The sequence below is a fragment of the Macaca thibetana genome, chromosome 14 (genome assembly GCF_024542745.1).
Source record: "Macaca thibetana thibetana isolate TM-01 chromosome 14, ASM2454274v1, whole genome shotgun sequence".
Taxonomy (NCBI): Eukaryota; Metazoa; Chordata; class Mammalia; order Primates; family Cercopithecidae; genus Macaca; species Macaca thibetana.
This window is the reverse complement of record NC_065591.1, coordinates 124,932,642-124,959,078: the sequence shown is the minus strand read 5'-3', so window position 1 is coordinate 124,959,078 and position 26,437 is coordinate 124,932,642. Positions and strand designations below refer to the sequence as shown.

Below are 26,437 nucleotides of genomic sequence, written 5' to 3'. Positions count from 1 at the left end.
CATTATTTCATATATGAGGAGATTTATAGATTGTCCTGGTGGCTGAAGAGGCAGTGATTAAGGAAGCAGCGTGCTAATGAATAAGGCTGGGCACAAAGCCGTTTTAATTAATGCACAGCCCAGGGGCTGTAAACCGCTTGCTGATAACAAACCTGCCCATCGAAGAGTTGAACTGACAACGTCCTACAGAATAAAGGCTGATGGTGACATGGGGGAGTCATTCAAGTGACAACTAAGGCTGCTAACCTCAGTCTCTCTCCCTACTCCTGGGCTCACTATGGCAGAGCCACCCAATACGTATTTATTTATTTTTTCCTGCAAAATAGTTACTACTCTCTGGTTCCCTGACACCCCACTGTCCTCCACCTCCCCATGGAGCATCCCAGATCATACTCGAACTTCCTGAAGGTTTGTTTGGTCAGATTCACGGAGCAGAGGATGCCTGTTGTTCTTCACAAAGGATCATACTCGAACTTCCTGAAGGTTTGTTTGGTCAGATTCACGGAGCAGAGGATGCCTGTTGTTCTTCACAAAGCCCCAGTGATATCATTCTTTTCTCCCAAACTTCTTCCAGAGCTCTGGAGATTTAGTCAAGTCCAGTGTGCTTGAAAAGATTTTTTTTTTCTCTTTCCTTTTTCACTTTTGGTGGAACAATCCCTGTTGGCAGCTTGGCTTTGGAGGGTTTCATCTTACCAGCAACTTGGCTGCCGTGGGCCTGGCTTCCCAGTGTGAAGGTGCAGGGTTCTCTGAGCGAGTCCACGCATTCTGCATCCTTGTCACACTGCTCTACACCCTGGAGTTTTCAGTAAAGGCTCTTTCCTGACAAATTAAGTCCAAAGGGTGACAGGAAACACAGTAACCTTTCTCTGTTCTTTTCATGGTTTCCTGCCAGGATTTGCTGTTTGGAGACGTGGGAACGCCGCACTGAGATGACTTTTCAGCCAGCTGATAACTGATGCTTTCGGCCACGACACAGAGCATTATTAGTAGTGCAACTGACTAACATGAAAAATAGTGATTCTCATAACAAAAGGAATGTAGCCACAATAAGAGAAAAATCCTAGCCAACAGAATGATCTGACGGAAAACGCTACTGATAATGAAATGGGGTTTATTGAATTAACTGTTCCATTTAGCAGACACATGAGCGGAACCCAGGATGGAAGAACGTAATCACCAGCGTGACTCCGGCGATGGAACTGAACTAGATGCGGAGACTGGGGAGCAGCAGAGTCAACTCAGTTATCATCTCGGCGGCCGGGCTGCCGTCCAGCTCACAGAAGCCATCTGATCCGGAAAAGATTTCCGACGCCTGCTGGAGTAAGTTTGGCAATAAGTTGTTATTGCATCTGGCCTCCTACCTACAAAAACTGCCCCGATGGAAAGGTGATACTGTGTGATGAGTTACGCCGTCCTCCTGCGACTGCTCTCTCTGTCATGTTTTCAGAGCAGCCCTCCCAGTCAGGAGAAGCAGTCGCATTCCATCTGGGGACGTCTGAGAGGAGATGCAGAAGCCAGCAGCTGATTTTCCTCCCCTGCCCCTTCCCTTGAATAAACACCCTTGGTGCATGCTGGCCCTGACTCCTGGCTGTCCCCTGTGGTGCACGGCTGGGTCCTGGTGGCTTCTCTGTGGCTGCAAGTCCCCCCCGGGTCTCTGATGTCTCTGGGCACCCCTCTACTCTTGCTCTCTGAGCTGTGTCTTTCCTGCTAGCGCTGTCTCCATTCTCCTCTCACACACACAGTCTTTCCTCCCCCACAGAAGGCAGCTGCAATATTTGCCTAAAAACTGGAAGCTTTAAAAAATTCCAGGAGGCTGAGGCAGGAGAATCGCTTGAAGCCAGGAGGTGGAGGTTGCAGTGAGCCAAGATCGCGCCACTGCACTCCAGCCTGGGTGGCAGAGTGAGACTCAGTCTCAAAAAAAAAAAAAAAAAAAAAAAAAAAAAATTCCAGAAAAGTCTGGGTGGGTTGGGGAATTAATGTCTTAATGTAATATATTAAGAACAGATTAATCCAGAAATAACAGCAATAGTGCATTTTCTCCTAACCTTTCATGAACGATTCCCATATTATTTAAGTTACCTGCTTTTTTATGTTACCTCCCTCTGAGACTTGGAAAAATTGAGGCACCTAGGAGGTTTGTGACTGAGCCAGGATTAGTGGTACAGTAGAGGCAAGACAAAAAACGGTGAGACTGTAAGTAGGAGCTCGCCCATGAGGGACCTGTTGCCTTGGTGAGCTATACGCTACTTACCTCTGATTTTTAACGAGCAGTTCTGAGCGATCACTGGGCATTTTATGACTAAGATGGGGAGGAACCTGAGGCCGAGAGCTTGGGCAGGAGGATGACCGGCAGAATTTTGTAATTTTCATGTAATTATACTACGTCCCACTTTCTGCAATATCCCCAGACTGCCGGTTGCCTGTCAGATATATTTTAGAAATGAAATTGAGGAGGAGAGTGCATTTGGGAAATAATAGAACTCAGTTCTAAGTAACACATTAAGCTTAATTTTTAATGGTGGAGAATCTTACGGACACACCATCTGTAAATGTGGACGATTAAGCAACACAAAACACAGGAATTTTGGCTGGCAGAGCACGCAGCATGGCGGCCCAGCATGCCACTAAAATCCAGGGAAAACGGCTTCTTAACCCACGCTTACCTGCAAAACCTACTCTGGCTCAAGTATAAGGAAAGGCCTGGCCGGGAAGGAGGACACCAAAAGAAACTGGAATCCAGCAGGAGGACTAAATAGGGACAGCTGTTTTTCTCCTTTGCCTGAGCAGCGCTGGCTCTTGAGAACTGCTGGAAACTAGGAAGAAAGAGGATGGGTTTATTTTCTGGGACCATAGCTGTCTGTGACACCTCTGTGGAGGGAGCAAACCTTTGTAATTGAGGTTTTTAAAGGATATATAGATATTGTTTATTTGCCCTTAAATTCACTCACACTGATCAGAATGTCAGTAATTTTGGCCATCTCCAGCTGCCATCTCCAGCTGCCTTCTGCTTCCTTGTATTCTTTCTAAGAGTGAACTTACTTAACCTTCCTTTTCCCTTCTTGCCCCTTAGATTATTTTGAAAGGCACCACCACTTCTAGAGGAGGTTCTCGTGTTTAATATGCTTTCCAGCACTTTCTTCTAGTTCCTGTACCATTGAGCTGACCAGAAAAATTGAATCAATACATCTGCTTAAAAAGATATGAAATCCAGTATGTAGAAAGATCTGTCAAAGGTCAATCAAAAAGGTGTGGCAACCGAGGAATACTATGCAGCCATAACAAAGAATGAAATAATGTCCTTTGCAGCAGCATGGATGCAGCTGGAGGCCATTATCCTAAATGAATTAATGCAGGAGCAGAAAACCAAATATCACATCTTCTGACTTATGTGGGGGAGCTAAACGTTGGGCATGGACATATAGATAAGAACAGTAGACAATGGAGGCTACTAGAGGGGGCAAGGAAGGACAGAAGAAAGGGCTAAACATCTACCTCTCAGGTACTATGTTCACTACCTGGGTAACGATTCAACTGAAGCCCAAACCTCAGTCATGCGATATATCCATGTAAAAACCTGACATGCACTGTGGGAGGCTGAGGCAGGCAGAAAGCCAGGAGTTTGAGACCAGCCTGGCCAATAGGGCGAAACCCCACCTCTACCAAAAAGACAAAAATTAGCTGGATGTGATGGCGGGCCCCTGTAATCCCAGCTACTCAGGAGGCTGAGGCACGAGAATCACTTGAACCCGGGAGGCAGAGGTTGCAGCGAGCCGAGATCACGCCACTGCACTCCGGTCTGGGCGAGAGTGAGACTCTATCTCAAAACAAAAACAAAAACAAAAAATACCCCTGCACATGTGCCCCTAGAATCTAAAATTTTAAAAAAGGGGTGGCAAACTCAAAGGCCCGAGGGTACTGGCATTTCACATAAGTGAGTGAGATGATGGACATCCAGTGATGCCAAGTGGCTCACACTAAGACCAGGTGTGACACATCCAGCTGTTGTTACCTTTTACAGCACCTTTCCAGGTAAAGCCAAATGACTCCAAAATACCCAGAGGGCTGTCCGTTGTTCCACATGTGGTTGATTTGTGGTGCTGGTGGCTATGTGTGTCCAGACAAGTGCACCTCCCAGCTGCAGAGACAACCTGGCCTCGTGGCCAAGGAAGCTCAGTGGTGACACATTTCCCTGGTGACCCTCATGTCAGATGGATGTCTTTCAATCCCTTCCTCAGCAAGCCATCTCCTATCACTAGCCAATCTTAAAATCTCTTCTTCCTCTGTTTTTTCTTTCCTCATTTTTCTATTTTTTTCCATAGGCTGTTTCCATACAGGCAGAGGCCAGTGTCATCTCCAGCACCTGGGAGACATAAAGAGCCAGTGGCCTTCCTCTGAGATAATCTCAAATGAATATGCTTGACCCAGATGAGGGAAGGATCACACAGACTCTGTCGAGGTATGTGGCAGTTGATAAATCATTTTCAATAAGCTATTATTCTCTTATTTAAAGCATTCTTGTTTCACTGTAAACAGTTGTAATTTTCTTAGTTGGGTTTAGAAAACATCCTACTATCCCCATCCTTGCAACTAGTTCTGATACATTTAGTATCTTAGTCACCTCTCAACTCCATGGACTCCATTTCCTAAGTGCCATGAGACATGTTCCTGGGGAAACCCTCGTCCCAGGCAATGATTTGAGAGCAGGAGGAGGGAAGCAGGGCCCAGTGGCTCTATAGTCAGGTCAGAGGCCTCAGCTGACCCCACAGGGGGTTCTGGAAGCTGGCTTCATCCTTCAGAGCTGTCCCTGATCGGTGCAACAGGCCAGGCCTTTATTCCGCCTTGCTGAGCCCTTAGCAAGCCTGCCTCTCTGGCAGGGGCCTTCCTGGGGAGGGACACAGCAGTGAGGCGGCTGCAGTGCTCCTGGGGGTGGGCTCCTCTGTCTGGGCCTGGGGTCTGGTCTGTGCACCAGGAAGTTTATGTAAGGGGAAGATTCCCACCTCATTTCTCTCTGGTCGAGATATTTTGTTTGTGAAGTTGCACAGGAGATAAGATTAACTTTTGGCTTCAAGAGTGTGTAACACTGAGACTCCAGCCTGGCTATGATGTATGGATGAAACATCAAGTTCTCTTTCTTTACACCCTCCCTCTTCACCCTTTCTGCTTGTTTTCTGTACAATTCTGTGACAATGTGCATGGTTCTCTCGCCACAAAACCTCTGCTGGCTCGCTGACAGCATTTTGTAGCTGTCTCTAAGTGACATCTAAAGCCTGTTGCAGGGAAACAGAATGACATGCCGCTATATTTTGGGGATACATAGAGCATTATCTGAAAGCCTACTCAGGAAGTTTACAACACGGGCTTGCCTGTGCTGAGGTTGTTAGCAGGTGCGGGCTCCTTCGCCCCCATGTCCCGCTTAGGAAGGCTCACCTGGAAGGCCTCCCAGACTGGATTCTCAATCTGTGCTTCACATTGGCCACCTGGTTCACCGGCGTCTCTCGTCAGGGGTCTCTCGCAGGTATGCCTGTGGTGGGTCGGCATCCAACGGCGGGGCAGAGATAAGCCACAGCGCTTCCAGGATCCCACGTAAAAAGAAAACAAAATTCAAAAGATGGTGCTGCGACCTGCGGTGTTGATATTTGCGGGGTGATGGATGAACGTGGCGAGCCAGGCAGTGTAGCCTGATCAGGGTGAAATGGCTGAGCAGAGGAGCAGCGAGTGAATCAATCATGGGACCCGCTCCACCCGCAGCTGGGTTCATCAGCTTCACAGCCTGTCTCTACAGGCTTATAAATTACCCCTGATGGAGGGCTGGCATGTTGGGCCAGGTTGTGGTGACTTCTCCAGCAGAGAGCAATAGGCTGCGGTGAACAGAAGCAACAGAACTTTGATGAACTCCGGTGAGATAGTTGGTGACGCTCTCCTGCTTGCTTTGATAAACCCATATATTTTGTGCCCAAGCTTAAATCCTCCAGCAAAAAAACAAAGACTTGGACTTAATTTAACATACCTATGTAGTGTACCATAGCACTGGAGAGCGTGGCCTGCTTCAGTCCTGGCCTCACTTGCTAGTTATATGACCCGGATGGTTTACCTAATTAAGGTCTTTGTCCCTTGGACTCCTTACTTTTGAAAATGGCAATAATAATATATGGGGCTCCTTCCTTATGAAGCTCTTAGTTTTTCATAGAATTGAATTAGTTAATATTTATAAATCAGCATTAATAATTTTAGCAGTTGTAATTATGGGCTTAGATCGTATTGCCTGGTCAACCTCAACTCCACTCAATTTTGGAAGACTAGCTCATCTCTTCCTTTGCTGATAAACAACATCCTCTATGTCACCCTAAATGACATGTAGCCACGTCTACTCTTACTTATTCTCTTTCAATCGACAAAATGAAGTGTGTCTTCTGTTCAAGGCCAGCCCTTCTGTCTGCGACTCTTCACCTCCCCTTCCCGGTCTTTCTGTGTTGACTCCATGTCCTACATTGCCAATTACTGTTCTCTCTCTTCATGGTGTTTTGTTTCCTTTCTTTCTTCTTTTTGTTTTTGTGACAGAGTTTCACTCTTGTTGCCCAAGCTGGAGTGCAATGGCACAATCTCGGCTCACCACAACCTCCACCTCCCGTGTTCAAGTGATTCTCCTGCCTTAGCCTCCCGAGTAGCTGGGATTACAGGCATGCGGCACCAAGCCCGGCTAATTTTGTATTTTTAGTAGAAATCGGGTTCCTCCATGTTGGTCAGGCTGGTCTCGAATTCCCGACCTCAGTTGATCCGCCCGCCTTGGCCTCCCGAAGTGCTGAGATTACAGGCATGAGCCAGCGCCCAACCTGTTTTGTTTTCTTCCTAGTAGTCTCCCGTCCTTATCCTCTCTAGATATCTAACTCTCTCCAGTTCAAAAACAACAAACAAATTAAACAAACTTCTGTTGATTCTGAATCCTAATCTAGTTACTCTTGTATTTTTCTCTCTCATACTCACCTAAACATTTCAAAAGAGTGTTCTAAACTTTATGTCTCTACTTCCTCACCTTTTAGTCATTTTTCTGTTTTACCAATAGCATCTTAATTATTCTATTAAAATGTTAAAAGGATCCTGATCTGTTGAAATTATTCTAGCAAAGTCACCAATGATTTTTTTATTGCCAAATCCAATGAACAAGTTTAGTCTTTATTTTTTTAGTCATTGCTGCTGATAATTCCTTTCTTGATCCTCTATTCTCTTGACTTACATTATGCCAAATTATTCTGATTCCTTAAAGATTGCTTTGGGTTCTGTGTTTTTAGTGTAGTTCCTTCTAAGTAGTCTCTAGTATGATTTTAATTACATTGTTGCATGTAAGAATTCCTTAGAAGAATGTTTTTAAATTTCCAAACAGTAGGTATTTGTTTACTTATTTTGCTGTCCTTTTTTTGTTGTTGGTATCTAGTTTTATTACATTCAAGTCAGAAAATGACCTGTGTATTTTGGAACATGTTGAAGTTTTCCTTTTAGTTAAACTATGATCATGTTTTTATCAATGTTTGATGGGCATTTGAAAAAATACATATTCTCTTCTTTGTATGTATACGCATATATGCAGATACATATGAGGTTTGTTAATCATGTTATTCAAATACCGTCTACCATTACTTTTTCGTCTGTTTGGTTTTTCAGTTCATGAGAGTTTCATTAAAATCTCTTACACCATTTACTTCAAATATCTTTTTCTGTTCCTATGTTCAATGCATAAATGTTCATTACTGTGATACCTTCTTGGAGAATTGTACCTTTTATTTCTATAAACTATCCCTGTTGTACATTTCTCTCCTTCACTTGAATGTTCCCTCTTTTGCCTTCTTCAAGAGCCATTCTGCAGGGTTCCAGTCTTGCCCCTGCACTCTCGTGTTACCCATATTCCCTGAGGAGGCTCCCGTTCTTGGGTGTCAAATGCCTTACACACACACACACACACACACACACACACACACACACAGATATATTCAAATTTAAAGCTTGAGTGCAGACATTCACCTGTTTCAGACCCACTGTGCCTGGCTTTCTGATGAGCCTCTCCACCTGGATACTGAGGTCTCAGAGCCCTGAACTCAGTCTGTCCAAAACTGCTCTCACCATTTCACCTGTAAACTTCTCTGGAGCTATCTTCTGGCTCCCTTCATAGCTTCACCATTTACCCAACCATCAGATAAAAACCTTAAGAGTTGAAAAACTTAGGTCTGTTGACTTTTTGGGGCACAAGGAAAAATAATCTGGAGGAAATTGTGATTCATACATTAGGGAGAAATTCCTTTCTTAATTTTCACAGTAGCTTAAATGAAAGAGTGATGACCGCCCTACCTCAGACGGCCACGTAGCCCTCTCTTCCAGATGAAATCAACCTGAGCATTTGAGAATGGGGGTCCTGGCTGAGGCCGCAGTGGTGGAAATCAAAGACCCCAGGATGGCCATCACGAGTTCTGAATCTAGGTTAACTACTAGATGCTCTTGGGCTATTGGTTTCCGAGATACTCAATTTTTTTTTATCTTGGAATTATTATGAAAATTAAATACATTTATAAGGATGGAGGGTTTTTTTTTCTTGAGTGTACCAGAAAAATGATTTTCATTCATTCTTTATCTGATTTCAATGATTTAGAAAGTTAATGAACACATGTACCGACTGACCTGTTTAATACTCAAACACCATCAAGACCATCTTTCTCTGATGTAGCCCTATATCAAAACACAATGGCTGTGGGCCCTTAAAATAATGTCTCCTTTATTTAAAGATATGTGGTCTACCCTCATTTTTCTCTGCCTTTGATAAATCACCTACATTCATTTAACCTTTTTCCTGAGTTTTCACTCTCCACCCCTTTAATCATTTTCACTGCTCTGTCTTGGACCCCCTCCAATTTCTCTGTACCTTTTGGAAAATTAGAATCCCCAAACTGCACGTAACACTCTAATAAGGGCCAAGTCAATGCCAAATATAGCTCATGACACTCTTTCTTGTCACTTGAGTGACAGACAACACTGTTAAGACTTCTCAGTAGCTTAACAGTGTTAAAAGACACACATCTACATTGCAGACCCCAAGATCAAGCTTCAAGGATGTGATCGGCATGCACTCGTGGAAGAAACTTAATGCTGTTATTGATCCTCTCTGGAGAATGAGAAGATGTGCCCAGAATTTTTAGAGGATACAGCCTAACGTGTCTCATGCATGGACCCAAGGGAGCCATATTCATTCGGGGTTTGGGAGAAAAGTGCAGTGTTTGGACTTCCAGATTTTTGATAATAATAGAGACAATTCTCCTACCATTAAACCCCTACCATTTCAGGGTCATCTTGATATAGTTACACAGACTCTAGTTATTTAGCTTGCGTGATTACTCTAAGTTTCCTTCTTCCACGGAAAGAAAGCATTTAACTTTCTTAGTTTCAGAGTGGAGGGTTGCACAGGGACTAGTGAGAAATAGAATCTGGAGCAGGAGGCAAATTAGTGCTGATAAGTGGCCTGATGGGTGTCCTGGAAAGTCTGAAATATTGGAGGCTCATTACATGGAAGGCAATGTGATTCAGTGAGCTATGGAACCAGTGACGTAAGGAAGGAAATTAAATTGGGAGTGGCGGGCAGTGGGAGAGAAGAATTTGGTTCAGAAAATTTTACCAGGGTTAGAAGTTTAGGGACATTTGAGTGAAGATAGAAAGTGATGGTTTTCAGAAAGAAGGGGGATTGGGCAGTCCAGCGTAGAGGTGCCTTATTCTAGTGTGTGGTTCCTCCAGCCTCCTGCTGTGGAAAGCGGCTAAGCAGGTGGAAGATCTTGCAGCCAGACACCTGAGCAAGGGGCAGAACAGGCACACAGGTGTTCAGTTGGCATCCTGGAGGCCAAGAAGGTTGACAGCAGGGTCACTCTCCGCTAGAACCTAGAAGTGGTAGTGGGAGACGGCGAACCATGCTGCCGACTACTGTCTTTCTCAACTGGCTCACGGCAGGAACCAGAGCTGTTCCTCTTCCTCTCTCCTTGCCTGGATGAGGCTGAGCTCACGCTGAACCAGTTAAACTTTTCCCACAGTTGGGAATGATGGAGAGTGGATTGTTTTGGCTAGAACTAGATGAGGACAGGTGGTGCCACCTGCTACAAGTGATTTCCTTCCAGTTGGCTCTAGAGCCACCATTCTTGGTCTTTTGCAGTTTGGTGGGGCTGGTAGGGAGGGGAGGGAAGGGGAAGGTGGTGGGTAAGGGAGAGAATCTGGATTTGCAGTGAGTCATAATGGGCTTTCACAGGTTGGCAACCCCTTTCGGATACAGCAGCAGATGCATTGGCATTGAGAGATGATTGTATAAGGACATGTTTGAATTACTGATGTTCCAGGATCCCTGTGGTGGCCCTTTCTACTGCAGATGCTTGAGACCTTTCCACACTTCATCAAGGTGACAAAAAGTGCTTGTCATTTTAGAAGGCTGCAGTTCCTTGGAGCCAAGAGTCGTGATAAGAAGCCATCAGAGAGGCCTGTTCTCCTTTAGCTATTTTCCCTGGTGGGAAGCCGTCCGCCCACCGGTCCAGACACAAAAGCTGTCCAGGAGCTGCCTTTGGGCCTTCATGTAGTTCAACCACAGCAAGCCATTTGGACAATTTTTCTCTGGAGCAGGAAGTGGGGTGTCTAAAACTCACCTCATTAATCATTGAAGGTGGCACTCTAATCTCTTGCAAGCCTGGTTGTGTCCGAAAGCCCAGACCTCCACGTGCTGGTCTAGTGTTTGAATACAGACGTGCCCAGTGTTGCAAGGGTTCTCTTGTGGGGCTGCTGTGGCTGAGGGCAGCCTGCTGTAGACCAGCTCTCTGAGCTTTCTGTGTTTCTCAGCTGGTGAAGGAGATGCCTTGTTTATAAATATTGGGAAGGAAAAGTAGGTGCAGGTGGCAGGGCCACCGTTGGAGGCAGAGAGGAGGTGGGGTGGGCAAACCAACCACGCATAGTTGGTGATTGTTCAGACGAAGATCAGAGACTCCTTCAGCTTCCATGGGCTGTTTCTGACTCTGTAAGGCTGCTGGGGGCCGCTCTGGCTGAGATTCTGGGGGCCTCTTGTCTTCCATTACTCTAGTCTGCTGTATGCACCTAAACCCATTTACAGTTCCAGAGGGCAGGGACAGTGAGACACGACACGCCCCTTCCTGAGGGATGGCCTCACAATTACCGAGGTCTACCTCGGCCAGACACTAAGCCTTGGCATACATTATGTTTGATCCTCACTCTGTCCCTATGGGATGGGCATTATTTCCGTAGTAGCTTGAGCGGGGGCACAGCAGGTGGGGGTAACTGGGAGATAATAATGTCCCTGGGGTAGGGATGATGACTGTATGGGTTAGAAGGGCAGGGAAGAGCGGGAATGCTGCCAGGAGGGGCAAATTAAACAGAAGCAACCAGTGTGTGGAGTGTGGTCTCCAGGCTTTCGAGGGAGAGGCCTGTGGCTGAAGCGGGAATCCGGGCAGATTTTGTTTTTCTGGCTAATTGGACGCTTGTTCACAGTGTCTTCCCACTCACAGAACCAGGCAACAAAGAAGTCTGTGGCGTTCACAGGAGGGAAACAAAGCAAAACGAAGCCCCGACCAGTGCAGTGCTATTAATTCAAATTAATGACCCTCACCTACAAATAAAGCTGGTGCCTGGCAGATCACTGGCGCTTGGAGAGCTGCAATGAGAACAAACAGGGGCTTTGCCGTCTGGCCAGGCAATCTATGCCTCCTGCCTGTCGCTGGCCGCCCTGCACCCACCTCTTACAGGTGTTACCTGTCTCCTGCGAATTCTCCCATCCCACTCCCCACTTCCCTGGGGGGGTCTGCCAGTCCAGGGTTGGCCTGGAGGGTGGGCTTATTTCATAAGAAAGGCCAACTGAAAGGGCCCAGATGCAAAGTTACACTGCTCTGTGGAACTGGGAGGACACCCACAGAGAGATGTGTCTGAAATGGGTGGAGGTCTCTGGGCATCGCTGGCAGGGGCGGGTGCCTGATTGTCATTTAGGGACATTTCTGCCTTGATCTGTCACTTTTATTTATCTCTGCCAAAATAAAGATGTGTTTGATGCTAAAGACTTCTTTTATTCAGCCTCTCAGTCACTCCAGCACGGTAGTCAGAGATGAATACAACGTTGCCCTTAAGCTACAACCTGATCTCAAAAACCCTTTGAAGAAGGTAAGCATAGTTTTACTTTAAGACTGGGGACTCAGGGAAGTTAAGAAATTCTCTGAAAGTCACTCAGCAAGTACATGTTAAAGACAGGGTACAAATCCAAGTCCTCTCATTCCAAAGATTTATTTTAATTTTAACACCTATCTGGTGTTTTCCCCTTTGTTCTCTTCAGCATCAAGGCAGAACATTAAAATAACTAATTTTCAGAAGGATCACAGAGAGTTAGAACTGGAACCATCCTTGAAAATCCCCCAGTTTCGGCCGGGCGCGGTGGCTCAAGCCTGTAATCCCAGCACTTTGGGAGGCTGAGACGGGCGGATCACGAGGTCAGGAGATCGAGACCATCCTGGCTAACACAGTGAAACCCCGTCTCTACTAAAAATACAAAAAACTAGCCGGGCGAGGTGGCGGCGCCTGTAGTCCCAGCTACTCAGGAGGCTGAGGCAGGAGAATGGCGCAAACCCGGGAGGCGGAGCTTGCAGTGAGCTGAGATCCGGCCACTGCACTCCAGCCCGGGCTACAGAGCAAGACTCCGTCTCAAAAAAAAAAAAAAAAAAGAAAAAGAAAATCCCCCAGTTTCCCTCCCAGACTTTGCAGAGTGAAGCTGGGGCCAGGGCAGTAAAGGGGAGGGGATGTCCTGCCCTGCACGTTGCAGTGAGGTGGGGGTGTCAAGGCCACAGGCCCGTTCTCTTTCACCCAGGAGAGATTCTCAACAGGGGAAAAGGCCGGGGCATGTGTGTTCCCATGCATGTAGCCGCATGTGTGAACACAGGCACATGGACCCCAAAGGCAGCCTGTGTGGTTTATGCCGTGTATGTCCTGCCCCTCTGTCATTCTGGTAAGAGCTGTATTCGATCCTGAGATAGCTTGCCTGCAAGCTGGGATCTTTGTCTCCTGCTCTATCTGAGGGGTCGGGGGAAGCCTTTCTTTGGAGTAAATGGAAATCCAGAGGATCCCTGCCCCACACTTGACCCAATCCCTGAGGATTACTTTTTCAGAGAAATTCAAACCCTGATTTTCTAGATTGCATCCTTGATGACGGGAGGCATTGCTGTTTAAATCACGTTTTCTTTTCTGTGAAGAGGGAATCTCGTTCTTCGTAAGCGCTTCCATACATCTAACTGCAAACACAAAGCCCCTGAAAAGTTAGTGGATCTTGGATTTGTCCCATGTTTGCTAATTGCCAGAGACCTTTCTATTTAAACAAGTGCTTCTTTCATTGCAGTCTTTGCGCAAACACAGCTTTGGAGAGAGTTTATATTTTTAGGGGAAAGTAAAAGCTCTGCATTGTGCTATACTAGCAACTGTGGATGATGTGGAAACCTGGTTGCCAGGCTCAGTGTTTCCTGCTTTAGGAGCTGTACCCAAATGCTTCTCCTTGCTATTTCACTTCATTCTTTCATTCATTCATTCAGAAAATCCATACTGAATACCTTCTGTGCACCTGGCACTGTGCTAATTGCCGAGAATATAGAGGAGAAATAATTTCTAAACAATTTACCCAAGAACTTCACAGCCTATTGAGGAACAAAGGCCATCACACAGACGTTATACAGAAAACAATCATTTGAAAGTACAAAGTAAAGAAAAGGGACTTCTAACCTCTTCAACGGGTGCGGAGAAGGGAGTTATAGCAAAGCTTCCTGAAAGAGGAAGTTAAGTTATAACTTAAAATGAGGAACAGAAATTAGCAATGTGGAGAAATGAGGGATGGTCAGTGCAATTTAAGTTGAGAGAGTAGTGTTTTAAAAAGATTCATGGCCGGGCTCAGCATGGAGATCGTCTAAATATTTGGACCTGGACATCAGGTGAGCTATTCCAGGGAGAGCACATTTGCTGGGGCGATCCTGGAGCACGTAGATTTTAATGGATGGGCAGGACGAAGAAGAGCTCATGGAGCACACTGGATTCCAGCCACTAGAGACCAGGGGAAACCAGGGCAGAGAAGTTAGAGGAGGGTAAAATTTCAAAGATAGAATTGCTAATAGTGTCAAATGCTGCACAACGATTACAAAAGATAGAAAAACTATCCATTGAATTAAAAAATGGTAGAGACTATGGTTGTCTTTAGGAAGGGAGGAAATGGAGTAACTTCTCTCAGAAAGCCAGGCTGTGAAGCAAAGGACAGAAACGGATCAGTAGATAGACAGGCATGTGAGACTGAGAAGCTGATCACCTCCACACCACATAGTTTAGGTGCTGCATTTGTGGTGGCCAGTCTTAGGGAAGAGGATGGCAGTAAAAACTGCAAATCATGAACTAACCAAACAGCAGGATGATTGGTTTGGGAAGGGAAGAAAGTTACTCCAAGGAGATCAAGAGAAAATGGCAAAGTTGGAACTACTCATTGAAAATAGTTTCCTGATTCATATATCAGGAAGAGTTTCTGATTATGAAATCCCTTTCTTATAGTGTTGTGATTAAGAACGTGGGCTCTAGAATCAAATTGCTTTGGTTCAAATTTTAGTTCTGCCGTTTACGAACCGTGTGAGCTTAGGAGCGTTGCTTAACTTCTCCGTGCTTTAGGTCGTTTGCTTGTTAAGTGAAAATGGTGATAGAACCTCCCTTGTAGGATCACTATCGCAATGACAAATAAATGTATTTTAAACACTGCATATTTTCTGAAACACAGTAATCATTCAATAAATATTAGCTACATTCTCCTTATAATATTTTGCATCTACGTAGTGCTTTTAATCATATGTAATGTTTGCAGCTTCTACACACGTTTATTAACACTACAGAACAAGAAAGACTACTAACTGTGAAAATAGCGTGGTATTACATCTACATGGTTCTTCCACAATTTAAACCAACTTATGGGAAGACTGAGACCCAGAGATTTAAGTAACTTTTCTGAAGTTATACAGCTAGTAGGCAGAGACATAACTTATCCCTATATTTTCTGATTTTATGTTTGGTGTTCTTCCTCTTATTATTATAGAATTTCAGATTTCAGGAGGACTTTCGGTTGGTGATTGGAACAAGAGGGACTTGTTATATTATCCCCACCAAAATGTTATTTTTATTAGTATTTTCCTCAGTCAACATTTTGGTTAATATATCTTTTTACACTTTTACTTTCAACGTATCAGCACTTTTTAAAAATGTATGTTGTATATTTTGCATTTTCTTATATGGTACCCGGCCCATAGCAAGCACTTCTCTTTCTCCTTTATTGAACTTCCTTCCCCTTCTTCTTTGCTCTTTTTCCCCTTCTTCTCTTCCTGTCTTATTTTCTTGGTCTCATTTCCTTAAGATAATGATCCTCAAACATAGTATTCTTTAGAATCTCTTGAGGAACTCGTTAAAAAGAAGAGTCCCGGGTTTTACCTGAGAGATTGTAATTAATTAGGTCTAGGGTCAGAACAAGAAGGAGCATGTATTATAAAAATCTCCCTTCCACTTTGGGAGGCTGAGGCAGGTAGATCACGAGGTCAGGAGTTTGAGACCAGCCTGGCCAAGATGGTGAAATCCTGTCTCTACTAAAAATACAAAAATTAGCCAGGCAGGGTGGCAGGCACTGTAATCTCAGTTACTCAGGAGGTTGAGGCAGGAGAATCGCTTGAACCCGGGAGGTGGAGGTTGCAGTGAGCTGAGATTGTGCCATTGCACTCTAGCCTGCTGACAGAATGAGACTCCATCTAAAAAAATTTTTTTAAAACTCCATTCATTCTGTTACTGGTGGATCTTCTCTTGAAAATAGGTTTTCCTCAGTGTTTAGGTTAAATCCATGGAAAGAATTGCAGTTGCTGAATGAGTATATTTTCATTTTGGGGAAAAGGACATAAAGCCACAGTGTTGGCAGGTTCTGGCCGTTCATGGGATTTGGAATTTGGAGAGAGATTTGCTAGTTTTACTATTACATGTGGAAAGCAGCTGATCCAAGAATGGGATAGCAAAGGGGAGGTGGCTACTGCTGGGAGAGCTGGAAATACACTTGGCTCTGAGGGAGGCAAATGGGGTGCACTCTCGTTTCAAACAGGCCGCTGAAATAGCTCTGGTTAGGGATGAGTTTAATGAGTCCTGCCAACTATTTATCCTTCCATTCAATAAGCATCTATTGAGACAAGTATGATGAGAGGAAATAAGAATATAATGATAAGAAAAACCTAAACCTATTTCCAAGGGAATCACAGTTCAGTGGAAGCAGGTAGGGGCTAGGGGAGGAAGTACAGTGAAGTGGAAGAGACCGGAATAAAAGGTTACAGACCGGTGAGGCTACAGTTGCCCTGAAAGTTCCTTGGGAGGCTTCAAAGAGAAGTGGAAATTGACGCTGGCTCTTGATGACTAAGTAGAATCTCCCCCACAGTGGAAGAATTTATTGCAGCTGATGAAAGAGCTTGGTGGACAGTTATATTAGTATAAAATAGCATGATTGTCGCTCATCACGGGGTTCAGTGAATAATTTTCAGAACCCAAAACTCCTTAAATCACCTTTCTTGTCTCTCTTTCAAGGTTCTGCAGCATCGGTGGTGAATTATCTGTTTCTCCGGCCAGCATCGGTTGCTCCTCCTCAGGCCGCAGTGGCCTCTGGTTCCCTCCTTCCTGAGTGGTCTGTAGTTTGCTTGTCTCGCTACATTTCCATGACCTCTCCAGCTCCTTGCGATCAGCGCTTCTCCCTCACTGTCTCCTTCAATCGGCCTCTCTACTTACTGTATTTGACTGCACCCATCTTTCTGTTAGTCTCTCTTCATCCTCTTCCAGCTGTGCAAAAACAGCCAAGTCATCTCAGATACTGACTTACTATTTTCTCAGAGAGTTAACTTCTTTCAAAGGAGTGTTGGTCTCTGAAGACGATGAAGGGGAGGTTGCCGATTGCAGGGACCTCATGGGAGATCATGACTGATGGTGAAATTTCAGCATGATGATAATGAGGACAATGATACTATCAAAACCTGAGATTTAAGGAATCCCTTGCAAAGGTATATAGGAGTGTGTTGAGGGGCCTCTCTTCTCCTGTAGCATGCTGAGCAGGAGGTTTGCAAATAGTACTGCAGTTGCTTATCTGGAAGGTCTCTCAGTTTCAAGAAGATTGGGGCTTAGAATGCCGGATAAATCTCCTGCCAAGTCAGCAAATGATAAAGTCTGTCAGACCGTGTGACTCACCAATAATTCAGATCTCTGTCCATCGCCGCTTGACTGCACTTACGTTTGGTTTCCATTTCCTTCCATTTTCACAAGTCTCATATGTTTTGTTCTAACCTTCCCAATGGATATGTGAGATGAAAAAACAGCCAGCCTATATTTGGGGACCACAGTAAATCAGACAGAAAAAGATGGTGGAGTCTGGCAAAGTCTCCTTTCTAGAAGAGTTACCAAATGTTACTAAGCTGTCTAATTTCCCTTTCAAAAAGGAGAAGAGATGCTTCAGGCAGTAGGCAGGAAGCCGGGTTCCCACGGATGGGTGGGTGCAATGAAAGAAGGGAGAGAACAGGAGTGTCTATTTAGTTTGTGCCCCTGATTTTAAGCAGAACATCAGTCAAATCACACCAGGAAGGTCCAGGTTCTTTTTGTATTTAAATGCTGGAAAAAGACACAGTTTCTGTAAAAATTATGAAAAAATTATTTTATAACCTTATAACTTTTGTAGTAAGAAATCCATGATCAAAATTAACAAATATTTACTGAGTCTTAATTGTCATTCATCGATTACTTCTTATGTCCCAGGAGCTGTTCTCAGAGCTTGACATACAAGATCCTATTAGAGCCAAACAGTGATTACATTAAGTGTTACTAGATTTATTGTACAGATAAGAAACTGAGGCATAGAAAAATCACTTCTTCAAGGTCACATGGGCGGTCAGTGGCAAAGCCCTGGTTTCTTTGACTTGAAATTGTGTGCTCCTGGCTGCTGCTCTCTACTGTGTACGCACAAGACACGAAGATGTGCTTAGAAGTATCACGGTCTCTATTTTCCATGCACACATCTTGTTATAGATTCTAAATTCTTCACACTTCATTTAAACCTGCTGATTCTCTTTTACTCTTAGAAAAGAGAAAAATAAAAAATGGTTAATCTTAATCATAAATATAAACAGTTACTAAGTCACTTTTTAAAACTTATTTTGATGGTTAAAGGAATCCTATAACCCATCTTTCGGTGCATTATCAATTATTATTGTTGTTCTCTGTGTTTCGAAGCTCTTACTGGCATTTCTTATGTGGTATATTTCTAAGTGAATATATTACTTTTTATAGAGAATCAGTGTTATGTCCTATGAGAGAAAAGAGTCCACCATTGTTATAGACCAATCTGTTCTCATAGTGGTCTTCTTTCTCTCCCCTCCCACCAAAACCCTCAACCCTAACTCTGAGAGCAAGTAGCTAACTGTGATCTCTAAAATATTATTAATGAGAACTCAGACTTGTGAGTTTGTGGGCACTTGGAAGCTGTGGCCTTCAACATCTGTGCTTTTCCCTACAGTTCTACCCCTTGCCATCTTCCCATTGCACACAGTTCATCAGAGCTGCTGCGTGTGTGCCCTGCTGTCTTTTAGCCAGGCCGAGGTGTATAAATAAACTAGGCTCATCCTAGATGTCTCTTTCGAATTTGAATCTTAAGCTAAGTGAAAAAGAGACTTAAAAGGCTTGTGTTTTTCTATTTGACCATCCTATTTCTGTCACATAACCATGCCCACATTCTTGCTTCTTAGACATGTAGAGCTGTCTTGGTTTTTGCAGATTTCCAACCTGAGTACTTGACTTTTTACGCCAGAATTCCTGTTTGCTTAAATTGGCTAGAAGTGGGTTCTCTTGCTTGCAACCAAATAACCTCAACTAACTCTCTTCCTGCATACCCCCCCGCCCCGTTCATTCATTTAATCAGTAAATACTGAGAATCTACTGTGTTCCAGGTACTTGGCAGAGACTGATACTATAGCTGTAACCCTGGCAAATAACATCACTGCTCTCAAAAGACTTCCCATGGTGGGAAAATCAGAGAAATAGGCAGTTCCAGTTTGTTATAATAAGGATCCTATTGCACTTTATGGAAAGTGCATCCACTTAAGACTTCCAGAAAGGTCAATCAGAGAAAGCTTCCTGGAGGAAGTAAAATGTATACGCAAAGTGGAAGGACAAGTAAGAGTTTGCCAGGTGAAGTGGTGGGGAAAGAATGTTCTCAGACAAGGGAAAGTGGAGGATCTATGGAGGGAAGAGACAGCAGATGCATTTGGAGAACTAAGAGCAATTTGACCTGGCTAGAGCATAGAACACCATGGGAATGGGGATGAATTAGATGGAAGATATGGAGCAGATAAAAACAGATTATGAAGGACTTTATAGGTCCTCCTAAGGAATTTCTACCTAAATAGAGTCAATGGGAAGCCACTGAAGAATTTTAAACATTGAAGTGAACTACGGTTTTGTGTTTTTGAATGACGTTCCTGACTACAGGATAGAAAATGTCTTGTCTTGGAGGAGGGCAGATTGGCCCCCTGCAGGCCTGTGGCCAGAAACCTAGGCAATGACTGAAGCCAGAGTTGCAACAACGGGGATGGAGAGCAGAAGACTACAGAGGGAGTAAAATCTGGATTGCAGATGGCATCATGGTCTTTTGGACAAGGGATTGAGGCTGAGTGAGGGCAGAGCAGAGGATGAGGAACAAGTATGTACTGTGAGCAAGCAGGAGGAAGGTTGGGCTATGCACGAGACCAGAAGCACAGGCACATGACCAGATTCGGGGTGAAATAACGAATCCCTTCTCTCAAAGTTGGCCTTTGGCCTGTGCCCTCTAATCTGAAAGTATTAGAGAGTATCAGCAAGATAAGCCAAGTGCGTATGTGTGAATTTGTGGGTAGTGGGAATTAATCTTTTTGTTCTGCTTGAAGAATGAGAGAATGAATGAAATGTGTGAAAAGGTGAGGGTCTGCTTTGTCTGACGATCCTACGCAAAATGTGAAATGATGAGTGTCCTGGGTTAAGCTTTGCTGTTTGGAGTTGGGTCTTTTGGGAGAGAAATCGTTCTTGGCCACAACAGAGCTGGTTGTGCATTCCATTAGCAGCAAGAGCCCATGGTGTGTACACCTCCGGGCTGTTTGTCTCACTGAGAGCTGGGTGTGTGGGAGTGTTTACACCGGGGCTCTTTCAGCCCAGGCTGGTGGATAATGAATGAGTTTGTTTTTGAGCTGGTGAGTTGGACCTGACACAATGCCGGCAGGTGCCTTTGTCTCAATCCCCTCCATCCGTCTTTATCGGATTTGCCAGACTCTCCCTCACTCTCTTTTCTTTCTTCCCTTTACATTGAAGGCAGCTGGGAATGGATCTGCAGGAGGACTCTCCCAGGACAATAATGATGGTGGGAACGTCCTCTGTGTGTTCATGCCTTTTCTGATAATTGTTGTCCACCCCCAACCTGTCTTCCACCGTCATCTGTTATGTCTTGAGTAGACCAAGGAGAATTGCATTCTAAAGAAATTGTTACCAGACATTTCCCAGGATGATTTTTTCCCAGTAATGAACTTAATTGATCTTTCACTTTTTCTCTCTGTGTTTTTGTCTGTTTCTTCACAGAGGATGAAGGGGAATGTTAGGGACTTTAGCTATAGTCTCATGTGGACTCATTGTCTCATAGCGAGTTTCTTGTTTCCTTCTCTGTCTGAAAACTTCCATTTAACCTCTAGACCCGACCTGAATGCCATCTTCTGGGACACCTCGACCCCTCCCACTTTGCTCCTCCTGGTTTTCAGCGACAGTAACCAGCATATTCAGTTGCCCAAGCCAGAAACCTGACTTTGACTCCCTCCTATTCTTCATCTCCCACATTGCATTGATGATCAGATTCTGTCACCATAATCTCTTAATATCCCTTATTACTTTTGCAGCTATACCCCCATAGCATCTTTTTTTTCAGGCCACTATCATTTTTGGTCAAAATTTGAATTGTAGAATTAGGATCTTAAAGATTCAGACAGATTTTTGTAGAGTTCATATACATTATTGTTTTTTTTCCATCTGAACGATTCTAAGAACATCCTAATTGTTAGAGGCAGGAACTTCCTGCCTTCAAATGTGTCCTATTTGCACTTCCCTAGTCCACGTTTAGAGGATATAAAGAAAAGCCTGACCATTTTATTCCCTTGTTTAAAATTTTTCAATGGGTTTCCACTGTTCTTAAGATTGGACAAACTACTAAGCATCTTATGGCTAAAGTCAGGCTTACAGTTGGAGCTCCCTTTTCCTTGAAAGTCTCTTACGGCCGGGCGCGGTGGCTCAAGCCTGTAATCCCAGCACTTTGGGAGGCCGAGACGGGCGGATCACGAGGTCAGGAGATCGAGACCATCCTGGCTAACACAGTGAAACCCCGTCTCTACTAAAAAATACAAAAAACTAGCCGGGCGAGGTGGCGGGCGCCTGTAGTCCCAGCTACTCGGGAGGCTGAGGCAGGAGAATGGCATAAACCTGGGAGGCGGAGCTTGCAGTGAGCTGAGATTCGGCCACTGCACTCCAGCCTGGGCGACAGAGCGAGACTTCATCTCAAAAAAAAAAAAAAAAAAATCTCTTACTATCATTTCCCTTAAAGGTTTGTGCTCCAAATTAAATATGTTAACATTTAACCTTGTACTTCCTTCTTCCTAGGATGGCTGTGCTCTTCCTCCTTTCTCCTTTACTGTCACCTGGATACATTCCACTCACTGTTCATTTCAACTTGCATGTCATATCTCCCAGAAATCTTTTCCTGACCTCCTGCTAGCCCGGGCCACACACCCTCCCAAGTGCTCCAAAAACTCCCCATATCACTCATGTCACCATTCATTACAGTGTGTTGGAAATACCTCTTTGCATATTGCACTAGACAGTAAGCTTTTTTTTAAGGGCAGGATTGCATCTTATTCATGATTAGTTTATTCTTAGTGCTTGTTCTGGTATATCAGGTGCTTAATTATTAGAAGGCCACAGGAAGTATTGTTTATTATTTCCTTTGGATTCTCTGCTAGGCACCTTGTTTATATATTTATAAAGGCATGAACAACGTCGCTTTGTAATTTTCGGTTATGTGTTCATGTCCCCCACTAGGTGGTGTGTTCCTCATTGGCTGGGACTGTATTGTACTCATCTCTGTATCCTGTATGGGACATAATACAGTTTCTAGACCATAGTAGGCACCCACTACATGTTGGTTCTTGCTAGACATTGAAGGTGCCGTGATGAACAAATCCTTATGCTCTCAATATTGATATAGTTTAAGTTCCTGTCATTAATCAGCTATGTGATCTGAAAAAACAGCATTCTCACCTATACAATGAACAATTCCTCCATGACTTTTTTTAAAACTTAAGGCTCTTTCTTCCAGAACCAGCATTCTAGAATTCTGACACTTGATGCCGTGTGCGTGCTGCTTATGATGAGATGGGAATGGCATAAAAGATGTTGGAAGGTGTTGTTCTTTTTAAAAGCCTTCTCCGTGTTGCAGCTCATGCTCAATTTGTATAGCTGAGGCTGGTTTGTGGGTGTGGGGCCCAAGATTATGTTCTGTTGTTTGCAGGAAGCCCCTCTTAAATCCCTAGGTCCTCAGGCAAGCCCCGTTATCTCTATATCCAGGCAGCCCCAGGCAGCCCCAGGCAGCAGATCTGGAAATCCTTGGGAGATTACCATGGAATGCAAACACTCAGCGCCACCCTGTGCTAAGAGCCAGAGGTGAGATGGAATGGGAGGGAGTTCCTGCTGTTGCAAAAGCCTGGTAGCTGTTCTGGTAAGTTTTAGGAAGTAGCTGAGACTCTTGATTCTTTTTCTTGTCCTAGTGTGGATGCTAAGTTTGGGAAGACAAAACAGACTATATATGCATGGTCTTTCTCAATCCTGCCCAGCCAGGATGATGTGGAGAAGATCATCTGGGCGCCTCTTGGCAGAAGGTAATCACTTCCCAAGATCCTGGTGAACATCTCCGGGAAGAAGGGGACTTTGCCTCCCGAACAGACACCCAGTAGCTGTCCCCTTCCATCTTCTATGAACACTGAGGGCACACAAGGGTATGATTAAGCTACACCCTGCCTCTCCCCTTCTCAAGAGGTGAACAGGGCATTCATGCAGCCTGGAGCTCCCGTTGCGTCCCCTATTCCTGGGAGCACCTCAAGGCTGAGTGTCAACTGCTCACAGTTACCTCCTTGGCTCCCCAAAGCCCATCTCCTCACAGGAGCCTGGCTGGGAGGCCAAAGTTTGCAAATCCTTTTGGGGAAATAGAAGCCTTTTAACCTAATTTCTTCCTCAGAATTGTTTATGTCCCTGATCAAAAAAGCACTCTTTTACCCTTGCAGTGTCTTCTAAATGATGTCAGATGTTACAGATGTCACCCGGCGGCAGGATTCTCGCGTTTCAGGCTGCTTAATGCTTTGGAAATGATGTAAGGCGAGCTCTGAGTGAAGTGCAGTGGTGGGGAAAGCTTATTTCCAGGGTCCAGCATCCCCAACCCATCTGCATTAGGGAGACCCGTGAATTATGGCAGCTGAGCAGGCCTCAGAATGATGGTTCCCGCAATTGCTGAAGACAGGCCTAGGAAGCTCCATTTACCAAAGTGCCCTCCAGTGGCGTCTTTGCTAGCAGGCACTGAATGTGTATAATGGGGAAGTCCTGGAAGATTCTCTCTCTTTTCTGACTTGGTTAGGGAGGGGCGTCTGTTCTGAGGTGCATAAACCCTAATGATTTGGGTCAGATTTAGTGCCATCGCTATCTTATTACCTGAGGGTTCCCCAGCCTGGCCTGAGTGCTGGAGAGTGAAGAACAATGGTACCCCAAAGATTAGGATGTTCTTATCTACAAAATGGGGACAATGGGAGCTCTTTTTCACAGAGTTTTTCCTCAGTCACTTTGTGAATCCTCAGATGTGATATGGAGGGCAGTTGGCTACCTCAGAGTTTTCACATCATTCTGTTTATTTCCATCGTAGCATTTATCACCCTCTGAAATTATCCTGTTTATTTTTTTGTTTGTTGTTTATTGTTTGCTTTCTTGCCCTAACACCCATTGAAATGTAAGACCTACAGTCAGGGAGTTCTGTATTTCCAGATTCTAACTATGTTAGATTAGACTGTAGCAGGCCAGTGATCTCTCTGAGAACAACTAGACATTTCAAGTAAAAAACGTGGATTTGAAGACTGAGGCATTGAGGACTGGAGGTCCAAAATACCCTCAAAGGGGAATCCTCAGGGGCGTAATGTGATATTCCACAGATCTTTTCTGGGAGATTAGGTAGTGTTTTCTGATTCTGGGCTTAAAACAAGGGTCTGAGAATTCAGACAGAGTTTCAGGTCAGAGGACCACTGCTAAGATGCCCAGAAATGAGCAGAACTTTTGGCAATCTTCTGGGAGCTAGAGAGACAAAAGTTACAGATTTGAGGGGCTAGGATCCTGGTCAGAAGGGTAGGCTGGAGAATTGAGCCAAAATTTGGGCAGTGTTTGCTCAAGATGTCTGCCAAAGTCTGAGATTGCAGAGACAGGAAGCTAAGAACCTTAGCATAAAATCTGTGAAAAGCAATGCACAGACTGTAGTAGTCTTTAATAATAAGAAAGCCAGAATCAGAGTTAAGAACCCACCAATGTGAGTGGTACCTGGTGAAAACCCCAGGCTCTCTGGCAGGAGTTGAAGGGGAAGCCAGCAGTAGACAGAGCCTTACCAAAGCTGTGCTCCTTCCTCACCGTGGTGTTGTTAAGGTCCCAGTTCCACATTCTCTGCCCAGCAGAAGAAGGGGCCAACTCTCTCTGGAGGAATATAATATCATTTGGAGCTGCTATATGTTATTATTTTGGGTGTGATGCAGTCAGTAAAAAAATTGCCAAACCTGACAAGCAATGAGACTGAAAACCAAGAGGTGAAAAAACAGACTATAGCTAATTCTAATACCCAAATCACCTCTAGGTCTTTATCAGCAAAAAGTGAAAAACAGCTATAATTAAAATAGGCTGGGTGTGGTGGCTCACACCTGTAATCTTGGCATTTTGGGAGGCAGAGGCGGGTGGATGACTTGAGGTTAGGAGTTCGTAGTTACTCAGGAGGCTGCAGTCCTGTTACTCAGGAGGCTGAAGTGGGAGAATCACTGGAACCCAGGAGGTGGAGGTTGCAGTGAGCCAATATTGCACCACTGTACTCCAGCCTAGATGACAAAGTGAAACCCTGTTTCAAAACAACAACAACAATAACAAAACAACAACAAATATTCAAGAAGATAGAGGAAAGAGGGACAAAAATAGAATTTCAATAGAGATTTGGAATTTATGCTTTTAAAATCAAATGGTGTGGTGTACTCAAATCTACACATAATAAAATTTTATAAAAAACACTCACACAATCTGAATAAGTTCTTTACTTTACAAATAGTAGTATTGTACCAACAAGGCAACATTATTGCTTGTTTTGATAATGTACTCTGATAATGTAAGACATTATCATCACATATATAAGAACTCTGCTATTTTCGCAACTTCTTGTGAATCTCACACTACTTCAAAATAAGAAGTAGTTGTTACTTCAACATAAGAAGCTTTAATATAAAATGACTGAAAAACCAAATGTAAATTCTGGAACTAAAAAATACAATAGCTGAAATTAACAACTCAATACATAAGTTTAACATTAGATTTCAGATAGCAGAAGAGAAGAATACAGGTCAATTGAAAATATACAGACTGAGGCACAAAGAGAAAAAGAATAAAAATACATAAAATAAATTAGGAAAAATATTGAATAAAGAAAAAACTAAAATAATGTAAATGTAGCTCCAGAAGTAGAAGAGAACTGGAATGGGTTAGAAAAAAAAATTGAATGCTTGGTAATTTTTCCAAACTGATAAAAGGCAGCAAACCACAAACTCAAGAATCTCTATTAGGATAAATGTAAAGCAAGATAAATATAAAGAAACCCAGGCACATCATAGTAAAATTACAGAAAATCAAAAACTAAATAAAAAGTTGACATTACTTTTAAGAAGACAGTAAGAAAAGTTATTCAACAGACTTTTTAAAAGAAACAATGGAAGGCAGAAGGCAATAGAATGGCATTTTTAATATGTTGAAATAACAACTCCCCAAATAATCCTTTATATCAGGCAAATTTATTCTTAAAAAACTAAGAGCATTGCAGACATACAAAATTTTAAAAACTTGTAACCACTAAATGTACACTAAAATAATTAATAAATATTTCTTCAGACAAAAGAGAAATAAACCCAGATATAAGCAGGCAAGTACAAGAATAAGGAACAATAGAAAGGATTAATATGTAGACAGATACAAATGAATATTACCTGTACAAGACAATAATAATAATTTCCTG

General features: G+C 43.9%; 1 protein-coding gene and 1 long non-coding RNA gene across 2 annotated transcripts in view; one reads left to right on the top strand and one right to left on the bottom strand.

Moving 5' to 3' along the window:
* The window catches only part of ACAD8 (acyl-CoA dehydrogenase family member 8), a 675,944-nt gene that overhangs the window by 597,857 nt on the left and 51,650 nt on the right, over window positions 1–26,437 (bottom strand). The window lies entirely within an intron of this gene.
* Window positions 715–24,703, top strand: LOC126934995 (uncharacterized). Its single transcript, XR_007719179.1, has 3 exons — window positions 715–1,320; window positions 4,320–4,456; window positions 22,714–24,703. It is a non-coding gene; the product is annotated as an uncharacterized LOC126934995 (long non-coding RNA).